A 15944-nucleotide genomic window follows, 5' to 3' on the forward strand; every position below is an offset into this window, starting at 1 on the left:
TCAATCATCTGACTTTTCCTTTTACTTGACTCTGCATGTAACATGACCAGCTCCCTCGAGCTCCTGTTACCATAATTTCTTCACCGTGACAGACTGTAACCATGAACTGAGAGCCAAAATAAGCCCTCTTCACTTCTGTTGTTTTTGTCAGGGCACTTTATCACAGCAATGGGAAAAGAAACATAAAGGGAAATTCTCTGGCACTCAGGAGTGTCCTCGGTGGTAGAGCTTAACATGTAAGATGCCTTGGGTTAGCAGGGGTGGTGGCACACAGCTTAAATCCCAGCACTTGGGAGGCAGAGGCAGGCAGATATCTGTGAGTTCAAAGCCAGCCTAGTCTACAGAGCAAGTTCCAGGATAGTGAGGACTACATAAAGAAACCCTGTCTCAAAAAAAAAAAAAGTGTTATGGGTTCCATCCTCAGGATACAAGGATTTATTGATTGATTGATTGGTTGCTTGATTGATTTGGGTTACAACCCAAGCCTACAATTGATCAAATTTGGTATTTACAGGAAACAGAGCTGAGTAGTTTGTTGACTTCTTCTTTAAATGGTTCAACATATTTAGCTTCTGTAATGTGTATAAGAACATTATATTTAATTTTTGTAATATACATAAGATTACTAACATGTATGACATCTGAAAGACATAATTTTTATGTCAATATACATATCATATAATAAATATGTAACTTTTCCCATATAGTATAAACTCTTTGGTATTATAACTGATGCTTTACATGGACCATTTGACATTGCTTTCTCAGCCTTATTCACACTCACCCATCTTAGCTTAGCTTGCCCTATGTATTTTTCCAGTCCTCAGATTTTCAGTATTTAGGCCCTGACCTAGATTTTGGAAGTTTGTTTCACTGTGGAAATGAACTGCTCTGGTACTTACTATCTTGGGGGTTTGCCTTTCTAACATCTTATGTTTATTCTCGTTACCTCATCGTATCCATCCATGCATCCATCCATCCATGCATCCATCCATCCATGCATCCATCCATGCATCCATGCATCCATGCATCTATCCATCCATCCATCCATCCGTCTGTCCGTCTCTCTGCTTTTCTCCACTATCTTCTTCCTTACCTATTTCAGAATCTCTGAAATATGGCAGATATGAGCTCTGTACTCCTGCAGTAGAAAATAAAGTTCCATCTTAAAGAGCGAGGAGAGTGTTTCAGGACCACGGACAGTGACTCACAGCTTTCTAGTAATGGCTGGCAGTGAACAAACACCTTTCAAGCTAAATCCGGCCAGGCATGGTGGCGCACGCCTTTAATCCCAGCACTTGGGAGGCAGAGGGTCCAGGACAGCCAAGGCAACACAGAGAGACCCTGTCTCGGGGGGGGGGGGGGGGGCTAAATCCGGGGTCTTTCCCCAAGTGTGGGGCTTTGAATGAGACCAGGCCCCATGGGCTTAAGTGTTTGAATACTTGGTCTCCAGTTCGTGGAACTGTTTGGAAAGGATTATGAAGTGTGGCCTTGATGGAGGAGGTTTCAAAAGCCCACACCAGGCCAGTGTCGCTCTCGGCTTGCCTGTGGATCAGGATATAAACATGTAGCCCCATGCCTGCCTGCCTATCACCATGTTCCCTGCCATGGTGACCGTGAACTAATCCTCCAAAACTGTAAGCAAGTCTTCAGTCAAATGCTTCCTTTTATAAGAGCTGCCTCATTCACGGTCTCTTCCCAGCAATAAAGCAGTGACTAAGACACAAATTCAGATTATGAAATCCTCCCCAGGAAGATATCATAGCATTAGTACTCAAAATACACTGTAAATGAATGCACTGATTAAAAGTTTACTGCAAAAAAGAAAAAAAAGTTTATTGCAGCAAAGAGCGACAGCTAAGATCCTAGACGCACTTCAGCAAATATCTGCCTGAGCCCCTGCCAAGTGACATGCAGGACTCTGTCAGACAACCTTGGTGCTGGTGTTTTCTAGAAGAACAAAACAGATGGAACGAACCTATATACATCAAAAGAGAGCGGATTAGTAGCTTCCAGGCAGTGGGGCAGCCGGTCCAGTAATGGCCTTCCCCCAAGAGAAAGGCCAAGAATATGAGAGTCATTTGGTCTAGGGGGCTGAATGTCTCAACTGGTTTTTGGTCTAAGTTGCAATCCCCCAAAAGGATGTCCTAATGCCTCTGAAGGAACACCTCAGCAGCAGGATAGATGGACTTGCCAGCAGGAGTGAGGCTGAGCAGGCAAAAAAAAAAAAAGTTTCTTTCTTCCATGTCCTGCTATGTGAGCTGCCACCAGGAGGTGCAGCCCAGACTTAGGGTTGGTCTCCCCATCTCAACAGATCCAAACAAGAAAATCCTCCACAGTGTGCCCGGCTGCTTGGGTTTTGGTTGATTATGGATGTGGCCAAGTTGACACCCAAGATCAGCCATGAGAGTGACCAAGCCTCTGTCCTCTGTGTGGCTGCTGTCTTACAGTAGTAGAAACCCTGCCTTCATGGCTGGCAGAAAACAAAGGCTGATATAGTTTAGAGCATGTTTTTCCTGTTATAATTCTGGGCAGCTTGTTGTCCACCAACACTGTCCCCTCTCGTGATTTCTGTCGCTTTCCCTCAGTGATCATCCTAAGACGTCACAGAAATCAAGCGAAGCTTCCTCTCCCTGCCTCCACTGCCAGGACATTGCACCTAACCTGTCAGATACGTATTTTTAGATTCACTTTATTTTTATGCATGTGTTCCTGTGCACCAGCTTCATCCTTTGTGCTTCAGGGGCCAGAAGGAGGCATCCGATCCCACTGAAACTAGGTTATGAACTACTATGTGAGTGCTGGGAACAAAACCCTGGTCCTCTGTGAGAGCAACAAATGCTTTTAACCACTGAGTCATCACTTTGGCCTTAATTTCAGATTTTATTCTGTGCATATCATCTGCATCCCACTCTTACTTCCAACACACACACACACACACACACACACACACACACACACAGAGGAAAAAGACAATTTAATGTCTGGCAAATGGCTCAGTGGATGTGGTGCTTGCTGTGCAAGCATGAAGACCAGAGTTCACATCCCCAGAACCCACATAAAAGTCTAGTAGGTGGGCCAGCCAACCCATAATTTCAACCCTTGGATGGTGAAGAGGATCCCCCAGAACAAACCACCTAGCTAGTCTATTCCTTATCGGTGAGCTCAGAGATCAATTGAGAGACCTTCAACGAATAAGGTGGACAGCAGTCAAGGAAGACTCTTGAGGTCGACCTCCGTCCTCCATATGCACACATACACATTTACATGCTCCTGCACCCACAATGTGCCCCCATACACATGAACATACATAAACACACACATACTCATTTACATGCTCCTGAACTTACAGTCCTTAGACTGTCCCTTGGGTCTCCATCCTCAGAGTTGTGGGTTCAGGGAGATGGGCTCCACCAATAACTCTAAGAGGGCTTCCTAGGGACAGTGGAAAGAGATACCACCGGCCCCCTCCCCACAAGGCAGAGTCCTGCCTCCTCCTCCAGGTATGCTGTCAGGGGCTTTGCCTCTGTCACTGTCCATCCATGCTGTAGTCTCCAGTTAAAGTCTAGAGATGGCTGCATTGTGACAAAAGCAACGGGAGCTTTGAGAGAGGTCAGGGCTTCTGTGTGTGTGGTGCTTTTGGCCCAGGGAGGGCCACAGAGACTCCTTCCAGGTTGTGGTGGTTTGAATAGGGATGGCCCCCATAGGCACATGTGTTTGAATGCTTGGTCTACGTAGAATGGCACTTTTAGGAGGTGTGGCCTTGTTGGAGGAAGTGTTTCACAGCAGGGGGGGCTTGGGGGGTGGGGTGAGCTTTGAGGGTCTTAGATGCTTAAGTTAGGCCTAGCATAGGATTCCTTTCTGCTGTCTTCAGGTCAAGATGTAGAACTTGCTGGGCACAGTGGCACATGCCTGTAATCACAGCACTTGGGGAGGCAGAGGCAGGTGGATCTCTGTGACTTTGTAGTCACCCTGGCCTACAAATCAAGTCCAGGAACAGCCAAGGCTGCACAGAGAAACTGTGTCTAGAAAGACAAAACGACAACAACAACAACAAAAAAAGAGACAGAAATTGGTACCAGGAGTGGGGTATTGCTGTGATAGGCCTGACCACACTTTTGTCTGGAGGAATATGAACTTTGGGACTTTGGGCTAGAAGTGGAGCTTGACGTGCCATCCTGGTAGGAACATGGAAGGCAGTGGTGTGAGGGTGATTTGAACTCTGGGGCCCTGGCTCAAGATTTCAAAGCTACCATGTAGCTGAGAGACTGTTCTTTGTGATATTTTGGCAAAGAATGTGGCTACTTTTTGCCCTTGTCTGAAAAATCTGCCTGAGGCTAAATGAAGAGTTTAAATGAATTCTGTTGGCAAAGAAAATCTCAAAAGGTCCTAGTATTGACTCTGTCCTCTGGTTATTAGTGTTCAGTCTTATGCAGATCTAAAATGAAAAGGAGCCAGCTGAGCAAAGAAAAAGACAAACTGTACGATTTGAGAAGAAAGGGAGGCTAGGAAGTTTAGTGGAGCTAAGTCCTGTGTTTAAGGAGAAAAACAGATTAAAGAAAAGCTGTATGTTAAATGGAATAAACGGGATGGTGACCTCAGGGCAAGACTCCGCCCAGCTAAGCTTCCGGTTCCAGGCGTGGTGCTGCACACGCTTAATCCCAGCACTCAGAAGGCAGAGGCTGGAAAGTAGCAGAAATTGGAGATTTCAGCCCTCTGGTTCTGGCTTTAGAGTCAAGGATAGAAGACAGGGGTTATGGAATATTCCTCTATGACTAAGGAAAGCTACTGAGGCCCGGCATGTGGCAAGGGTGTCCCTGTGTGGAAGCCTAGGGAAGTCATTGTGTGAAGCTATGAAGGGGAGGCCTGGATTGCCTTGGGCATTCCAAGATGTTGGAGATGCCACTGCTTTATTTTATAGGACTCGCTGTGGCCACCATGTCTTTTCACGATAAAACCCTAAGGAAGACCTCAGGACCACTTGAAATATCATCCCAAGATGGGGGCCCAGACAAGTGCGTGCCAATGGGCCACAAAAATCATGTAGACTCTGCTACTCTAGAAAGTGTTCCTTATGACCTTAGGAGGGGGGTAAGAATGAAGGAGGAGGAGGAAGAGGAGGAGGAGGAGGAGGAAGAGAAGAAGAAGAAGAAGAAGAAGAAGAAGAAGAAGAAGAAGAAGAAGAAGAAGAAGAAAAAGGCAAATGCCTCAGAGGGCTTCCCACATCAATCATCAATCAAGAAAGTATCTCCCAGGCCAATCTGATAGAGGCAGCTTCTCAAATTAGGCTCTGGGGGGGGTGGGGGGGGTGGCGCATGTCTTTAATCCCAGCACTCAGGAGGCAGAGGCAGGCAGATCACTGTGAGTTTGAGGCTAGCCTGGTCTACAAAGCAAGTCCAGCGTAGTCAAGGCTACACAGAGAAACCCTGTCTCCAAAAACAAAAACAAAAATTAGGTTCTCTCTTCTCAAGTAATTCCAGTTTGTGTCAAGTTGACAAAAAAAACAACAGCAGCAGCAGCAGTAAAATTACTTAAATTTCTTGTATATTTACTTCCTTCTTAACTGTTTCTCCCACAAGAATGTACATTGTAAAAGGCCAGAGAATTTCCATGGGTCAGATCCCTTTTTCTATAATACATTTGTATATGTGTATGATTATGTATGTTCATGTGTATGTGTGGGCACACTGTAAGTGCAGGAGCATGTAAATGAGTATGTGTGTGTTTATGTATGTTCATGTGTGTGTGGGCACACTGTAAGTGCAGGAGCATGTAAATGAGTATGTGTGTGTTTATGTATGTTCATGTGTGTGTGGGCACACTGTAAGTGCAGGAGCATGTAAATGAGTATGTGTGTGTTTATGTATGTTCATGTGTGTGTGGGCACTCGTCCCACAAAGTATCTTTCCCCTTCACTGCTCAGAGTCCCTGGAGTTTCTGGGGTCCACGGTCATCCTTCAACCTAAGGATTTCAGGCCTCCAGAGTCCTGAAACTCTCACTGATTTTTGCCTTTCTGCTTGTTTTTCTTCAGAGTCTTTTGAGGCATGCTCTCACTATCTTGATATATAGAGCTCTCCTGGCCTGGAACTCATTATATAGACCAGGCTAGCCCGGACCTTTGCAGGAGAGCTGGGATCACAGGCACGTATGTCATTCATATTTCATTTCTCTGGGCTCCTTGCTGTTCTCCTTTCTCTGGGCTCCTTGCTGGATACCAGGCACTGACAAGCTCTGCTCTCTCTAGAAGTTTTGAAACCACAAAATGGTGATCAGGCAATACCTACACACTAGAGCAAGGCTGGGAGGAGCCATGTGCATCAGGATTGAAGATGGGAGGGCAGTCAGATGGCAGCCGCAGTCAGAGAGAAAAAGTCACAATGTCCCTCGGTAAATTGTGGAGGAATGGGCCTGGGGTGGTGAGAAATAGCATGAGGAAGTGGGTTAGGTGAGATGGTAGAGGGCTAGGGGGCCAGGGAAATGAGGCCAGGTTTTATAAAGAAAGAGGGCGGGGCGTGGTGGCGCACGCCTTTAATCCCTGCACTTGGGAGGCAGAGGCAGGCTGATCTCTATGAGTTCGAGGCCAGCCTGGTCTACAAAGTGAGTCTAGGACAGCCAAGGCTACACAGAGAAACCTTGTCTTGAAAAAAACAGGTGGGGGTGGGGGGGTGGGAAGGTGGAGGGGGTGGGGGGGTCAGGGGGTGGGGACGGGGCTTGCTTTGGCAAAGAGGCAGCAAAGTGCTTCTAGAACAGCCTTGAAGGATGATGACAGCTGATTTTCTTGGGCATGCTCTTGGAAGCTAGCGCCACAACTAACCAGCCCAGGCTGGTCTACCAAATGATGAGACACACACACGGGGCCCAGTTACCTAGACCGCCCCAATCGATAACAGCCTGCAACCGCAGCTGTGCAGTCCATCGCCAGCCGACCTCTCCTGCCTCGTGCAAACCGTGGTCTCCAGAACCGAGGAAATGGGAGCCGCTGTAGAACGCCTGAGTGGAAGTTATCCTGTAAGATCCAGCTGATAGGTCCAGACTTCTGCCTGGGATGAATAATCGCAGCCAGATTTATCTTCCTGTCAAACAATCAAAATAACCAGGCGCGTGAGCATCTGGGCACTTGGGGGAAGGCTAACAAATTACTACGACAAGTCCTGGGAGAGGTGACAATAAACAATGTGAGTTCTACGAGCGCCCCAACGCCCTGCCTATAAAAAAGAAGCTCCAGACCAGAATACAAGGGGAAGCCGAGGCAGCCAGGATTACCTTAGACCACAGGATATAAGCAAAGCTCAGGAGACCAAGCTGAGCTGAATGCTGTGTAGAGAGCAAGCCCCCGAGGGATGCGGGGCCCTCCTCTCTAGTTTCCAGCACACGCGTGTAAGGAAGCTTGAGAGCTGTGGGAGAGAGATGCCTGATTACTTCCTGCGCAGAACCAGAACTAATCTGCCTGATGAAAGCAAGGCCGGGCCGGGCGTGGTGGCGCATGCCTTTAATCCCAGCACTCGGGAAGCAGAGGCAGGCGGATCGCTGTGAGTTCGAGGCCAGCCTGGACTACAAAGTGAGTCCAGGACAGTCAAGGACAGTTACACAGAGAAACCCTGTCTCAGAAAAAAGAAAGAAAGAAAGAAAAAAAGGCTGAAAAGGACCAAGCAGTTACCAGATAACTGCATCCGGAAAGTATACCGAAGTTTATGGGATGCTTGCTCTGTTCCAACAACTTTACCTGTCTGCATGCACTTTACATCTTTTTTTAAAAAATAATTTATTTTTATTATATGTGCATTGGTGTTTAGCCTGCATGTATGTCTGTGTGAGGGTGTCAGATCTTGGAGTTAACAGACTGCTGTGAGCTGCCATGTGGGTGCTGGGAATTGAACCTGGGTCCTTTGGAAGAGCAGTCAGTGCTCTTAACCACTGAGCCATCTCTCCAGTCCCAACATTTTTATTGCCCTGTAATAAAGAGATGCCGTTATTACTGCTACTGTACAAATGATAAAGTCTAAGATACTTTATAGGCAGTGTTGGGGGCTAGGGACACAGCTTAGTTGGTAAAGTGAGTGTGGGAAAGGTAAATTCAATCCCCAGGACCCATATTTTAAAAATTGGGAAAAATAAAATTAAAAATTGGGGGATACTTGGTGGCTTGGGTTCTTTTGTTGTTGGTCTTTTTGAGACAGGGTTTCTCTGGACTCGCTTTGTAGACCAGGCTGGCCTCACTCTCACAGAGATCTACCTGCCTCTGCCTCCCCAGTGCTGGGATTAAAAGCGTGTGCCACCATGCCTGGCTGGTGGCTTGGGTCTGTAATCCCAGCACCAGAGATGCAGAAACAGGTAGTTCCCTGGGGCTCCCGGCTAGCCAGACAAGCCTAGTCAGGAGAGTCCCAGGCCAGTGAAAGATGCTGTCTCAGAAATCACAGTGGGTGATTCTGAGGATAGTACCAGAGTTCTTACCTCTGCCCGGGCACACACACACACAAAACCACACACCAAAAGATCAAATCCAAGCTCAGTGCCTAACAAATAACACGTCCAGTAAGTGACATTTCCACCCTTGCAAAACCCTAAATAAAATTCTCCCTAGTTGCACATCATTGAAGACTATGGCTTAAAAGCCAAAAACCAGCGTTTAGGGAGGAATAATTTTTTTCCAAGCTGTGGGAGGGCGTTCTAAGACAGGAGCTCTGCCTCCAGCATGGCCTTGCCGCTGCAATGCAGGACAACCAACCCAGGCACTTGAGCCTCTCCGGCTCTGTCCTGCACTATTCATTCATGCCAGAAGATGGCGCTGCTTATCCACGAATATAAAAATAAGTTTTGTTTTGTTGGTTTGGTTTTGTTTTTGTTTTTTTGAAGCTTGATGATTTGAAAGTTTGTATGCCCAGGACAGTGGTACTAGTTGGCACAGGTGTTACACAACGTGGGTTTTTTTTTTTTTTTGATGGACCTTGTTTCAAGAACTTTACAATATAATCATAACGAAATGTGAAACTGTTAACTTTTCCAGGTTAAAAAACACCGAAAAGTGCAAGCTTTTGTTCCAAAAGCTCAAGCTTCTTTCCATAAGGTACGGGGAAAGACGTTGTGGGGGCAAGGCCCGTACCCTTTGCAGGCTCCATCTTGTAGAGATCTGAATTGTTTAAAGGAAGAAAGCCTAAATTGAAGGGGTTCTTTGCTCCTCAAAAGTAACTACCTGAGAAATTGTTTCTCTAGGACCAACACCAGGAAGTGGGTACAGCTGTGATCCAAGTGGGCCAGACTTAATCTTAAGCTAGCAGGACAATTTGATGGTGTCAAAAGTGTGGTCCACGTGACACTGGTTTCGAAGGCAAAGATACAACATTGAAGAGGGTACAGAGAGCCGCTGAGGCCAGGCACTGTGTGTAAGATTTTTGGTCCCGCTGAGAAGCCCTGAAAGGGTACTGTCCGGAGCTGTGAGGGCGAAGCCATGCTTGCAATAGACCCCTCAGAGTATTGGAGTGTCTGCCAAGCAAGGCAAGCTGCACATGTGGAGTGTATGCAGCCAAAGCCTAAGAAGCCATGTATGCGGGAGGCAGAGCTGGGGGGTGGGGCTACTCAAGCCCCGGGGGAGCCCAGAAGACTACAAAACAAGCTCCAGATGTCGGACACTGCAACTACCAGACTTGGTGTTTTCCCTGCTGGGTTTCAGTTTTGCTTTGGGGGCACTGTTTATTGGCTATGCCCCTGGCCTCTCGTTTTTGGAATAAGAAAGTTTATTTGTTCCATCTTATGTTGAAAGGATAAAACTTGCTTGGTTTTATTTGAGCTCAAACTTGAGAGAGTTTGGACTTTTAACGTACTGAATTTTAAAAAAAAAAAGACTATGGTGTGCTGGCTAGTTTTATGTCAGCTTGACAGAAGCTAGAGTTCATCTGAGCGGGGGGAACCTCAATTGAGAAATTCCTTCCTGAGTTCGAGGCCAGCCTGGGCTACAAAGAGAGTCCAGGACAGCCAAGGCTACACAGAAAAACTGTCTGGAAAAACCAAAAAGAAAAAAAGAAGTTCCTTCCATAAAACTAAGAATGAGCCGGGCGGTGGTGATGCACACCTTTAATCCTAGCACTGGGCAGAGGCAGGCGGATCTCTGTGAGTTCCTGTGAGTCTTGTGTGTAGCCAGCCTGGTCTACAGTGCAAGTCTAGAATAGCCAAGGCTACACAGAGAAACCCTGTCTCAAAAAACAAAAAACAAAAAAATTAAGAATGGACTGTGGGCAAGCCTGTAGGGCATTTTCTTAATAAGTGATTGATGGGAGAGGGCCCAGTCCATTGTGGGAGGGGCCATCCCTGGGCAGATGGTCGGTCCTGAGTTCGGTAGGAAAGTAGGCTGTGAGGGCTAGAGCAATGGCTCAGTGGTTAAGAGTGCCACCTGCTCTTCCAGAGGTCCTGAGTTCAATTCCTAGCAACCACATGGTGGCTCACAACCATCCATAATGTGATCTGATGCCCTCTTTGGCAGGTAAAGCACTCATATGCAAATAAAGTGAATTTTGTTTTAAGAAAAAAGAAGAAGAAGAAGAAGAAGAAGAAGAAGAAGAAAAAGCAGGCTGCTGGACAGAGTGGGGCAAAAAGTCCCAGCACTCGGGAGGCAGAGGCAGGCGAATCTCTGTGAGTTCAAGGCCAGCCTGGTCTACAAGTCCAGGCCAGCCAGGACTACAAGAGAAACCCAGACTTGAAAAGACCAGAAAAAGAAAAGGAGGCTGAGCTAGCCATGAGGAGCAAGCCAGTAAGCAGCATGCTCCCTGGTGTCTGCATCAGCTCCTGCCTCCGGGTTCCTGCCCTGCTCGAGTTTCTGCTCTTTCTTTGATAATGACCAATGATGTGGAAGTGTAAACCAAATAAACCCTCCCTTCCCAGCTTGCTTTTGGTCATGGTATTTCATCACAGCAATAGTGACTCTAAATTAAAACACTATGGGTTTTGGGGTTTTTTTTTTTTTTTTAGATTTATTTATTCTTATGTATACAGTGCATGTACACCTGCACTCCAGAAGAGGGCATCAGATCACATTCTAGATGGTTGTGAGCCACCATGTGGTTGCTGGGAATTGAACTCAGGACCTTTGGAAGAGCAGGCAGTGCTCTTAACCTCTGAGCCATCTCTCCAGCCCCACTATGGGTATTTTTAAGCTGAACTACTTTTTACCTTACGAGACATTTTACACATGAGACCTTGGGGACACGAGGTAGACGGCTGTGGCTTAAAGTGATACATTTGTGATATGAAGCTGACAAGGGGTACAGTTATGATGCTTACTTTTTTAAGATTTATTTATTATGTATACAATGTTCTGCCTGCATATGTGCCTGCCCGCCAGAAGAGGGCACCAGATCTTATTATAGGTGGTTGTGAGCCACCCTGTGGTTGCTGGGAATTGAACTCGGGAACTTTGGAAGAGCCCTTAACCTCTGAGGCATCTGTCCAGCCCCACTTACCTTTTCTTAGACAGGGTCTGGCTATGCAGCCCTGGCTGGCCTAGGACTTGCTATGTAGACCAGCCTGACCTCAGCTCACCTGGGCTGGCCTGTGGGCAGTGGGTTGGGAAGTGTCTTGTCTACTTTGAAGTGGGAAGAATGCCCAGGATAAAAAGCACAACGCCCCCTGGGTTTGAGTCCGGAGAGTCCCGGGCTGCACAAGAGGAGGAGCCGAGCACAAGCCAGTGTACATGAGTTTTTTCTCCCTCCTCGCCACTGTGCCTGTGGCTCAGCTGCCTCGAGGTGCTGCTTTGACTTCTTTGCTGTGAGATTTAGCGCTCTCTCGCTCTCTCTCTCTCCCTCTCTCTCTCTGTTTTTTGAGACAAGGTTTCTCTGTGTAGCCCTGGCTGTCCTGGACTCACTTTGTAGACCAGGCTGGCCTCGAACTCACAGTGATCCACCTGCCTCTGCCTCCCGAGTGCTGGGATTAAAGGCGTGCATCCCTTTCTCGAAGTTGCTTTTGTTCAGATATTTTATCATAGCAACTGTCAACTTGACAGAATCCAAAATAACCTAGGAGACATGCGATGGGGTCACCGAGGTGGGAAGACCCACCTTCACTGTGGGCAAGACCATGCCACGGTGTGAACCCGCGTCCACCCTCTGCTTCCTGACTGAAGGCGGTGTGACCAGGTGTCTCGAGCTCCTGGGACTACAAACTGGAGGAAGCCCTTCCTCGAGTTGCTGTAGTCACTTATTTTGTCACTGCAACAAATTACTGATATGGTTAAAACGGGGCAGGGTGGGGCGGGGCAGACGGACCACACACATGAATTTAAGGCTTCAACTCCCTGTGCAAACTGCGAAGTGACTTAGTCTGCCCTGAAAAGGGCTCAACACCTTTCCTGGCATTTGGTACGCAGCTTTTGAGGGAGCAAATGCCTTTCTTAGTACCTGTTTGTAAAGACCAGAAGCCATTTGCACCCTGCGGGCAACACAAGCACTCTCTCACTGGCCTACATCCCGAATCCCTATCCAGCCTTGTCATCATTTAGTCGGCAGGGACCTTATCTTTCCCTGCCACTAGATGTCACAGCGGTCCACTCCACGACTGACACTAACGCTACAGGGCCTAGGAGTGAGCACAGAGTAGCATTTGTTAAGATATTTGCATTTCACAGGACAGAAAATCCACTTGATAATATGTCAAGACTTTTTGTGGAATTTCTAGGGGTTCAGTATCCTGGTTGGACTAAGTCAAGATTTCCCCCCCAAAGTGAGTGATGTTATTGTGTTGGGCCCCCTTGTATAGCTGAAAGAAAAACAACAAAAGAAATTTGAAGACATAGCGGACCTTTTTGTCACTTGTGGCCTGAAGTGCAGTGCAGTGCAGTGCAGCCCGGGCTGGCCTAGAACGTGCTGTGTCACCAGCAGTGCAGTGGCACAGTGCTTGCCTACCATGGAGCCCTGGGGTCTATACATTATCACAAAAATATTTTTTTTTAAAGTTCACCTTTTGTGGTGGGGTAGCAGATGGAGCCTGCTGAGTGTACCGCCCACTCACCAGGGGTCCCCACCACTGCTAGATTTGAGGTCCCTCCAAGAGAGTCCTGTCTGTGAGAGACAGGTCAGGGCTGCTGTTGAGGCTGCCTTCACTCTTCAGGCCACCTGATGTGAGTGCTTGCAGTGCCAGGGACAGAGAAGCTGAGCCCGGAGGCTGCAGCCAACAAGACTTTGTACCTACCCCGGTTCTGTCTTGCACATGTGCAGCACACTTGTTTCCCTCCCTCTTCTCCCCTTGTCACCTACCACAAATGTGTTTGTTAACAGCTAACTACATCCCAGGGTGGAAGTGTGCAGACGGAGCACCCAGCGGCTCTTACTCATCTCCGGCGGTCCACAGGGTGGCCGCACTGTGCAGCTGTTTTCCTCTGGACACTGGGTTTAGGGAGCTGTGTGGAGACCGAGTAGGAAAGACACACACTGGGACAGCCCACCATGTGGAGCTGGTTGAGCTTTACGGTTACGTCCAAACTGTAGGTTGTGGCTGTGATGTGAAGGAGCTGGTTCAGTCAGCTGCTGAGATCACCCCTGCATAGCAGGGAGCCACCTATAGACGCCTGGGGCTTCTGGGATCTCATCCACTGCCTGAGCTTCCAGCCTGACCTACAGACTTCAGCCCCGCCTAGCCAGGCCCCACACCTACATAAGGCAATTCCCTGCGAGGGACTCAGCTAGGTGGCTAACAGACAGGACAGTCTACTAGTGCTGCTGGCTGTTTCTGGAGTTAGAAGTGACTTTTATAGAAATCAGAGAAAATCTAGCTTCCCCGGAGAGTTGAAGACTGGTTGGCACCAAAATAAGTCAAGGCATTTTAACAGCATGCCAGTCCCAGGAATTCAGAGGATTGTTTTGATGGAAGAGTCAGGCAGTGACTCAAGGTTACGGCTCCTCAAATAGCGTTTAGCACATTCGTGTTCCACTGTCTGCATGTTGCAGAGTATTACACAGCCACTCTGATGGTGCCTGGTACCAGCTGCTTCCAACAGGTTGGAAAAGACCACCCATCCTAACACCAACTACAGGAACGGACGGGAACCCATTGGCTGCAGAATAGAGGGAGAACTCACCTTCTGTAGCTTAAAGAGGTCTACGTTGGGTTTCGGCCAAGTGTGGTCCAGTCAAAGTAGATTAATGGGCTGGGGAGGTGGCTCAGCCCTTGGCACACAAGCAAGAGGACCAGAGCTCAGTCTCCCAGGATCCACATTTTAAACAGCAGGTGTAGAGGCTGGAGGTTTGGCTCGGGTTAAGAACACTGACTGTTCTTCCAAAGGTCTTAGGTTCAGCTCCCAGCACCCACACGGTCACAACGCTAACTCCAGTTCCAGGGGCTCAAACATGTATTATAGGCACAATACATATATATGCCATGCAGACATGTTTGCAAAGCATCCATACATATAATTATAAATTAATGAATTCATTGCTGGGTGTGGTGGCACATGCTTTTAATCCCAGCACTCAAGACATAGACAGGAGGATCTCTGTGAGTTGGGGGGGCTAGCCTCATCTAATAAAGCAAGTCCAGAACAGCCAAGGCTACACAGAGTAAACCCTACCTTGAAAAACCAAAAATAAAAATAAAATGAATTGGGGGGGGGGGGGCGGGAAGATGCAGTGGCACATGCCAGTAGTCCCAGGATAGCGGAGGCAACTAGGACTGCGACTTGCTGATTTGGCTGGACTGGATGACAAGCAACTCCAGCCTCAGGGAGACCATCTCCAAAACTAAGAAGAGTGATGGGGACACCCAGTGTCAACCACTGGGCTCCAGACTTGGGCACAAGCACAGTGGATTAGTGTTTTTTACAGGCTGAAGAGGGAGTGGGGATTGACTGCAAATAGCTACAGGATTTCTTTCAAGGGGGACATAAGTGGTCTGGAGTTGATGTTTGCACATGAATATCTGAGATTTACTCCACTGAGCTGTGTAGCAGCAGAGTAGAACCTCGTAACAAACCAGTCCATGCTGCTACCCCCAAACCAAGATCAGACCTAGCTTCGAGTCAGGAGTCTAAGCTTACTTACATCTAGCGCCCATGAGGCCGTAGGTATGTTTCTGGTCCTGGACTTCCTGTATGTATACAAATGTGTGGAGAAAGAAAAGGCTGGTGTGACGTGAGAATCTTGACTTCCCCCAAAATCCTGCCTCCTCAGACTTTTACACAGGTGTCTTCATTTCAATCATTTCAACTCAAAGCAATCTTGGCGGGCTTTACCCTTGGGGCACCCCATAAATACCTTGTGACAGACTGTTTGGAGCCTTCCTGGGCTTGGAATTCAGGAACCCCACCTGGGAACCCCACCATGGCTATTGTTTTCCTAATTGACCCTCGAAGGGAAAAGGAGTCCGCCCTTTGCATATGACTGGGAAGGTGGGGAGAAGAAAAACAACAGATTGAGGCCAGGAGAGCGCGAGTGGAGAGAGCAACCGGACCAAGCCAGCTCACGGGACAAAAAAACACCTAAGGACCCATCCCGTGGAACAGATACCGGAAGGGTCACTCTTCTGTCCCTTTAACCTTTTTTTCCTTCTTGTGTATGCTAGTTGGGTTGTATAATAAAGTTTAATTGTTAAGAAAGAGAGCCAACACAAAGCACTCTGACATCACAATGGGTCCTAACAACCACACTTTAGCAAAGAGCACAGATGATGGACTCAGAAAAGCCAAAGACTTCTCCATATGCATAGGACAGACAGGGGCTGGAGCTAAGGTGACTTTACACATTGTCCCCTCAACACTGCTTTTGCATGTTGGACCTCTCTCTAAAAAGCCCAACCAAGCCAGGTGGTGGTGTCGCACTCCTTTAATCCCAGCACTCGGGAGGCAGAGGCAGGTGGATCGCTGTGAGTTCGAGGCCAGCCTGGTCTACAAATGGGTCCAGGACAGCCAAGGCTACACAGAGAAACCTTGTCTCATAAAACAAAAAACAAAACAAAAAAAGCCCAACCA

The 15944-nt window shown here is 47.8% G+C and overlaps 1 long non-coding RNA gene across 1 annotated transcript in view; it reads right to left on the minus strand.

The window, feature by feature from the left end:
• Positions 1 to 15591: 15591 nt before the first annotated feature.
• LOC311579218 overlaps positions 15592 to 15944 on the minus strand; it is a 160342-nt gene continuing 159989 nt past the window's right edge. Inside the window, exon 2 of the long non-coding RNA XR_014773097.1 lies at positions 15592 to 15793. This is a non-coding gene — a long non-coding RNA (uncharacterized lncRNA). The remainder of the gene's footprint in view (positions 15794 to 15944) is intronic.

The sequence above is a fragment of the Acomys minous genome (assembly GCF_964271855.1).
Source record: "Acomys minous genome assembly, chromosome: 12".
NCBI lineage: Eukaryota > Metazoa > Chordata > Mammalia > Rodentia > Muridae > Acomys > Acomys minous.